Genomic DNA, 8323 nt, shown 5'->3' with positions numbered 1-8323 from the left:
TTTACGGCGGCCCGAAGCGCCTTTCTTCTATCGTCCTTGATTCTTCTTTTTCACTTAAATTGCCGCGTCTGATAACACTGGTTTCTAGCTTCCCGCGCGGAAGCGTAATTGAAGGTAATTTATTGGGGCATTAGCATTAATATTATTTCAGCGGCGTTTTCGCTACATTTTATTATACGAACACGCCTCGATGTAAAGAGCTTTTAATAATTCATGCGCGTGAGACGCGTATTATCGCGAATGAAGTCACGATAAATCCGCAAAAGTTATGAAATATAAAACTCCCCTCCCGCCCCTCGGGAAGAATTATCGTTAATTGCATGAAGCTTGTAAATGTCTATAATATTTTTATGGGTGTAATCATATTTAAATCCGCGCGGAGATTTATATTGCCGTTACCATTTCGCGGAAGCGCCGCCGACCATGTTGATACAACGTAAATTATTGAAATATCGTTCCGTTCCGCGTTCCACCGACGCGGCATGCGTAATCATCGCGGCTGGAACAACCGCCGCGCGCGCGCGCGCGCGCGGATTAACGAAACGAAATTATGAAAATATCTTTTTTGCTCGCAGGCGGGAACGGCGACGTCGAGGATGCGGACACCGACGTGCAGGACTACAGCACCGACGAGGACTACAACGACGTTTTCGACTCGACCACCAACGGGTAAGCGTTATATACGCGCAGCAACCCCTATCGTCTTATCGTCTTATCGCGAGATTAAGCGCGGAACTATACCGTATATCCGTCTAACTGGCGCCGTGCTTAATTAGCAATTAAAATCGCCATCGATCGCGTCCGTCCGCGATGACCGAAGACTTCCTACCTGCGTCTCGGCGAAATTGCTCGAGACAAACGAGGAAACCGAGCCAGACAGAACCCCTTTTAATCATGTTATACTTTCGCATACGCACGCGCGCCTTTCCCTTCTTCTTCCTTTTCTCAACCTCGAGTGCGACGATGAAGCATGTGCACGTGCACACGTCCTAGCGACGTTTCTTCCGGAAGAAGGAAAAAGTCCCTCGTCACTTTTAATCGCGATTCGGTCCTATCAATCGGCGCTCGCGCGCGACAGGTGCGACAAGGCGTGAGAAAAAAGGGACAATAATACGCGCAAGGAACGGAGGAGGACGTTCCGCAGATTCGTTCCTGCCGTATGACGGGAAACCGAGACAGGAATGGGGGAGCGAAGGAGAGAGAGAGAGAGAGAGAGAGGAGAAAGCCGCGGGGCTTAATAAGGAAGCGACTTGATTGGTTCGATTCGAAAGCTAATAATGCCACTTCCCGTGTAGGCAAGCTCCTGGTGGAACTGCAAAGGCTGCCGCATGATTAAATTTGAATTCTCTGCTTCCCTGCCCTCCCCGCTTTCCTACACCCCCGGCCCCTGTCGTTTCTCCTCGCCCTCCTCGCGGCTAAGCTAATTTGCAAAGGACGCGTCGATAGAGCCAATCGAAATTCCGTAGTCCAAATTTCATATCCGCGCTTTCTCCGGCGCTCGCCCGGACGCGAAGTCGCTTCCGACAGGCGCCGCCGCTGCGGTGTGAGTTTACGACGGGGTATGAAAATATATTCGAAAATTCCCATCTTCGGGAATGTCCCTTCGCGCCCGGCACGTCGGGCGGGGAAAGTCGCGCGCGCGCAATTTCCGCGCCGCGCGATTTTCTCCCGACGAGAAGTTGATATCGACGTCCCGTCGCAATAAATCAGTTTTTGTCGTTACATTGGAAAATTTAATATCGAAATCAACGTTGAGCGGAAAGAGAGAGAGAGAGAGAGAGAGAGAGAGAGAGAGAGAGAGAGAGAGAGAGAGAGAGAGAGAGAGAGACCGAGGGGAGAGGAAAAGAGGAAAAGTTCCGAATTCGTCGAAGGAAAGCTCACTGAAATGTCATCGGGCGGTTCCCGAGCTTCACGGCGCGCGCCAGGTCTCGAAAGTTCTCGTAAATGCGTATTTAATGTATCTTTCTTAATTTCTCGTTGGCGTTTCCGCGCCGTCATGAAGATTCTTGGCCGTCGAGTAGGAAAGTCCCGCAATTTCTGCAGCGCGAGACTAGCAATTTTCTCTGCCGAAGAATTCGACGTCCCGTCGCGATAAATCGCTTCGCCGGTGCGTTAAAAAAATTGAATATCGAAATCGACGACGTGCGGGGGAGACGAAAATCCCATTTCCTTCACCAAAATGTCAGGGTGCCGATAGTTCTCTCAAGTTGAGAAAAAAGAGAAACGACAAGAGAAAATTCTCATACTCTCCACTCGACTTGTTAATCGAAGGGAAATTATTGGGTTGTTCGGGAAATAATTTCGCTTTTTACAAATTAATTGCCTTTTTAAGCAGTTAATTCTTATTCCAAACCATTTTAAAATTAAAAAATTTTTCTTACCAAAATCATTTTACACTTTTACAACGCACATTTCAAGCTTCATTCGAAAAAAAATTGTTTTGGAATCTGTCAAGTTGTTTTGTTTAGTGCGTCGCATCAAAAATGGAAAACCAACGTGAACATTCTCGTCATATTTTGCTTTTTATTACTGTAAAGGCAAAAATGCAGCGCAAGCGAGAAAAGAATTATGTGCCGCGTATGGAGAGAATGTGTTGACTGAACGCCAGTGTCAGAATTGGTTTTCGAAATTTCGTTCTGGGAATTTCGACCTTAAAAATGCATCACGTTCTAGAAGGCCAGTTGAGACTGATGATAACCAAATAAAGGCATTGGTGGACGCAAATGGTTATTTAACAACGCGGGAAATTGCTGAGAGATTAAATTTATCGAATTCGACCGTGTATGAGCATTTGAAACAGCTTGGTTTCGTTTCAAAGCTCGATATATTTGGGTTTCACTGGTTCTCAAAAAAAGAGATTTGATTCGTCGCATTACCATCTGCGATTTGCTGTTGAAACTTGAGGAAAACGATCCATTTCTGAAGCGACTCGCATTTGGAGATGAAAAATGGATTGTGTACAACAATATTAAGCGCTAAAGATCAAACGTGGAGCAAACGTGATGAACCAGCTCAAAGCACATTAAAAGCTGATATCCATCAAAAGAAAGTGATGCTCTGTTTGGTAGGATTGGAAAGGAATGGCTTTTTTTGAGCCGCTACCAAACAACGATTGATTCGAATGTGTATTGTCATCAATTGGACAAATTGAATGATTCCATGAAGCAGAAGTGATCGGAATTGGCGAACGGAAAAGGTATTGTGTTTCATCATGACAACGCCAGATCTTACACAAGTTTATGACTCATCAGAAGCTGTTAGCGTTTGGATGAGATTTTTCTACCGCATCCACCATATTCACTTGATCTGGCACCATCCGATTGTCACTTGTTTCGGTCACTGCAAAATTCTTCGGATGGTAAAAATTTCGATTCAAATGAAGATGTCAGAAACCACTCAATTCAGTTTCTTGCCAATAAGGACTAGAAGTCCTATGAGCGTGGAATTATGTTATTACCTCAAAGATGGCAAAAGATATTGGAACAAAATGGTCAGTCAATACTTAACAGAATAAAATTTTTCTTCCTGTCGGAAATATCATCTTTCATTTTCATGCAAAAAATCGAAATTACTTTCCGGGCAACCCAGTAATATTTCCCGATGGGGGGAGCCAAGAGCATTGCGCTTCTTCCGGTGCGTATTCGGTCCTGGCGTAAGAGAGCGGTCGATAGAATGAGCCGAGAGGAAGACCCGCCGACTTGTATAAATTTCGCCGTCGTCATTTTGCACGATTCAGCCAGCGCCGGTGCCACGCGAATCGATAGGCGAAGGGCAGATTTACCGCGGCATATATTCCGACAGGATAATACACTCGTCGTTATTGAAATTACACACCATAAAACGCGCGACATCTTGCTTCCGAGACAGCGCGTATATCTCTGGCCGCCTCGTTGGAATTTATATCTTCCTCCCGCAGTCGTACTCTCAAGAAAAGTATATCCCGGGGATCTCTCTCTATATACGGCTATATACAATCTTAACGCCGCGGAATTTTTACTTAGCCCACGGCTAGCCACGGCACATGAATTACCGCGCCGCGTCGCGAGCGAAACACCCGAAGTAAAATGCGCGGGACGCGGGACGCTCGCAAAGCGGCGATAAAGAGTGGCGCGAAGGCGCAGCGACCGGTGTAATCGATTAAAGCGCATTAGCCGATTAAACAATAAAATAGCGAATTTGCATTGCCTACCGAAGCCGCGCAGACCTGCGAGTTTATACGACCGGAAATTATGGCTATCGTCACAAATCCGCGCCAGCTCGATCGCATTAATCGAGCCTGCCGCGCCCGAGCGCCGTTTTTATATATCGAGTCCGGCGGAAATTTCATACGACCAATTTGCAGCGGCCGCGGCGTTCAGGTGTGCTGTGCCGATCGCCATTTTACGAGCAGCACGATCTCGCGACTCTCACCACAGCGGCGTTATCGTCCGACAAGTCGAACGCGCCGCGCGACCTCCTCCGAAATCTCGCGCTCTCGCACACAGCCGAGCGCGCGACGCATTAGTACACATCATTACGTCGCGGCGTAATGACACGGTAATGCGTTTCGCCGCGATTGAAATTACGCGAGCCACTCGATCGTGGTGACACATTATGGTCGTGATACCGATAGCGCGCGCACGCGCGCGCCTCGCCCATTGTGTATGGGACCGCGCGCGGCTGTGCATTTGCATGTGTGTGCGTGCGCCCTCGCACACTATCTCGACGTGCACTTCTCCAATGCGATCGCTATACATTATTCCACCCTAAACGCGGCATAGCTCCATTAATATTGATGCCCGGTTGGCTGCGGGTAGCTCCTACCGAGTAGCCGCGTCTCTATACGGGATGTTGAGCAAGAATGGATCTCTCTCCCTCCCTCCCTCTCTCTCTCTCTCTCTCTCTCTCTCTCTCTCTCTCTCTCTCTCTCTCTCTCTCTCTCTCTCTGCCTTGGACGTTCCCGCGATTCTCGCGCGATCGCGCGATTATACGCTGTGATTTTTGAGGAAGGTCCGTGAGCGACGATCGAAGCGATCGCCGGGACGGCTGGACGTGGGATCGGCCGCAGGATCGACTCGACGCGCTGCGAGGATGAACGGGGCTCGGAGATAAATTCTAACAGCGACCGAGAATGTTATACACACTGAGAAAGAAGGCTTGGCTGGGTTAACAAAACACTAGTAACTGCGACAAATGGTTCGTTAACCCTTTCACTGTTAGTAGGAAGAGTACTTGCCACCTTTTCTTGATTCAATTTTGCGTTGTAAATCACATAATTTTGAAGGACTAATCGAGGATTTGAGTTTTCCAGATAACTAAATAGTTGTTCAACATACTCGAATAGGTTTTTATATCCAATTATTCATTTGTGATTATTTATAACAAATCTAAGCTGAAAAAAATGCTTTTTTAGGGAAAAATTAGGGAAAAATCGATCCATCGGAGAGTGTTGAACGTAGAGTTCTGAAATTTTCACCAAATATTTTTCGGATATTGTACAAAAACATATTTTTTTTCCGTGTTTTTTTTTTCAAGTCAGATTTTTTTTTTATAAACAAATATTTTTACATAAACGGCCGAAATTTTATTTTTTCGCACTTTTTAGCTCTGTTTCCCTAGTTTTTTCATTCTGTATCTCTATATTATCTGTACTATCAATATTATTTTACTAAAAAATGAATGTTTAATCTCTAGTAAGCATGAATATGCAGTATTGAACATTTTCCCACATAAATTTTTTCCAGCTCGATCGAGTTCTATCGCCTAGATTCATATGTTCTTATTACGACCTGGTTATTATTTAATAATAATTGGAATTTTCATTAATTTTGTACATTATGATCGCCATATTGAGTCCACCATTTTAGATTCGTAATCAGCGACCCAAAAAACGTAGTATTACCAAATATTTTAATAATTTTCTCAAGAGAAGTTAATTCAGCAGTGAAAGGATTAATATAGGACAGCAAATGACTCCGTTGTGGTGACAGAATGATTTATCGCTCTAACCAACAATTTTATAAGGGAAACAGATGGTTGCGTTAATCCGAGAAACCACAAATTTCTGATTTGCTGGCGACGCAGAAGATGAGCAAAGGTTAGAAATTATATACAAGCAAATCAGTTGTATTAACTCTTCCTCGTCAACGTATAATATATAGCGAAATACGTAAAATATTTGATGGAATCACGCGTGCAATGCTACACGTGCAATGCTAGCGCGTATCATAATTATCGGGTAATTCAAACATGGCTCCGTTACATCTAATCAAACATTGGTAGAGAAGGATTAACGATAACGAAATAATAATTCTGTGCGTGTATTTTGCAGGAATTCGGGGAAAGACATACAGCGATGCATTATTGCGTTAATCTTTACTTTTAGCACGACACTATATAAAATTAATAAACTATCAGATAAAGTTAAGTAAGGTTAGGGAGAATATACAGGGTGTTCCATTTTAAATGAGCCAGGCAAAAATCTCGAAAAATATAAAAGATATTAAGAAATGTTTCATACAAAAGTTGTATGGTTTCAAAGGGGACATAAAACATCTATATCATTTTGTTTACAAATGGCGCCACTTTCGAGATATTTATTGATCGTTAATTTTCTCAAATAGAAATCTCAATTTATTCATTATATGTACCAATTTTTCTACCAATTAATCTGAACAACTTTGGTCCGAAAAATTATTTTATTTGCCTAATATTTTTGAGATATTTAAGAAAAACTTGGTAATTTTTTCAACATTTAATTTACGATATCTCGCTATTTATCGGAAGAAAAAATAGTACTAGACTTTTTTACTCTATTTAGTCTCATGAATGTATTGTTACGATAGTGCCCTAACTTTTGTTAATTTATTGACTTTTGGAAATTTCAAAATTGTCAAATTCATATTTTTCGAGATTTTTGTCTGGTTCATTTAAAATGGAACACCCTATATATGAGAGTTTAGAATATGGACCACATCACGTACATGTGTACATATTACGCTATTACGACGTAATAATTGCTATTCTTTTTATTAGAAGTTCTATCCAACAAATATATATAGTTTGCATCTCCAGCAATGTATATTTATTAAAATTACAAATAACGAAAAATGATTTGTTGCGGTAGCTGTTTGATTTGTTCAATTATACAACAGTACAAATATACAATTATCAAACAACAAACGTTCATTTGTTGTAACAATAGAAGTCTTTTTCTCAGTGTACCTGCCCTGTAGGAAGTGCATAGTCTTGCAGAATGTTTAGGTGACCAGAAAAGTTTGTGTTTTTGAGTTTGAGTTCGATGCGGTGAATTATCGAATCTCATTGAGACTTATCGGACACGCGTGTTTATGCATATCATATAGCGTGAGTTTATTGGTGAATTTTCGTCATGGCGTGGTCTCTTGGTTTACGATTATTCGCCCTTTGACGCTTTGAAAACGTCTGTTAAGTCGAGTGTAATTCCAACATGTTTGCTTCATGAACTGAAACTCGAACCGACAGCTGCGGAAGCGCGTCGTAAGATACGCGTAGCGTTTGCAGAAGATGCTCTAAAAAAACGAACCGCACAGAAATGGTTTGAAAAATTTTCTTCCGGCTGATGAATCGTTCAAAGATGCGCCACGTTCAAGAAGAGTCTCCGTTATTGGATAAGGAAGAGAGAGTTATCAATTATTTATTCATGTATCAATGATAATATTTTTTTGTCAAATTTATTTTTCTCAATTTTCTTAAATTTCTGCCCTCGTTTGATCTTTAATGTATTATACAAAACTGCAGGAACTTTTTTGGTTATCCCGTAGAAAGAAATGTGAGAAGGTGTAGGCACGCGAATATAAACAGACGGCGCTGTGAAACGCGCGTAAATACGCGAAAGAATCAAAATGTTAATCGATTCGTCTGGCGGCGCACGAACATGATTAGCGGTGGAAATTCGTATAACTGTGACATCAGCGGCAATAATTGCCGGCGCGGTATCGTTTACCCCTAATTTGGATGTAAATGCAACAGCGTGCGTCGCTCTCCGATGAACGTAGAGATCGTTAATGCCAAAACAACGTGTTATTGGCCTGAAAATGACGCCAGCGTTACCGTACCGCGATACCGCAAACCGCTCCGCGTATGCGGCGTCGAATTATGGCGTAATCGAGATTGTTATTTAATAATAACAAATATGTAATAGTAGACCGCAAAAATACGCTCGACGTCGATAAATTGTCCCGCGATTATTTGTCGGACGTTTATGAAATTAGCCATAAAAAAGCGGAACGGTACGCGAGCGAAAGAAAATCGCGGGATAAACTCCGATACGCCGCCGGTTTTTCGTCGCATTTTCGCGTCAAAC

General features: G+C 42.9%; 1 protein-coding gene across 1 annotated transcript in view; it reads left to right on the top strand.

Annotated features, from left to right (window-relative positions):
* The first annotated feature begins 590 nt into the window (after nt 1-590).
* The window catches only part of Ror (tyrosine-protein kinase transmembrane receptor Ror), an 83954-nt gene continuing 76221 nt past the window's right edge, over nt 591-8323 (top strand). The window contains exon 1 of the mRNA XM_019845090.2: nt 591-669. The gene's annotated coding sequence lies outside the window, so the exon portion shown is untranslated. The remainder of the gene's footprint in view (nt 670-8323) is intronic.

This window comes from Harpegnathos saltator, unplaced genomic scaffold (assembly GCF_003227715.2).
Source record: "Harpegnathos saltator strain DR-91 unplaced genomic scaffold, Hsal_v8.6 scaffold691, whole genome shotgun sequence".
Lineage (NCBI taxonomy): Eukaryota > Metazoa > Arthropoda > Insecta > Hymenoptera > Formicidae > Harpegnathos > Harpegnathos saltator.
The sequence above is the reverse complement of the archived record's forward strand: the minus strand, read 5'-3'. Positions and strand labels throughout refer to the sequence as shown.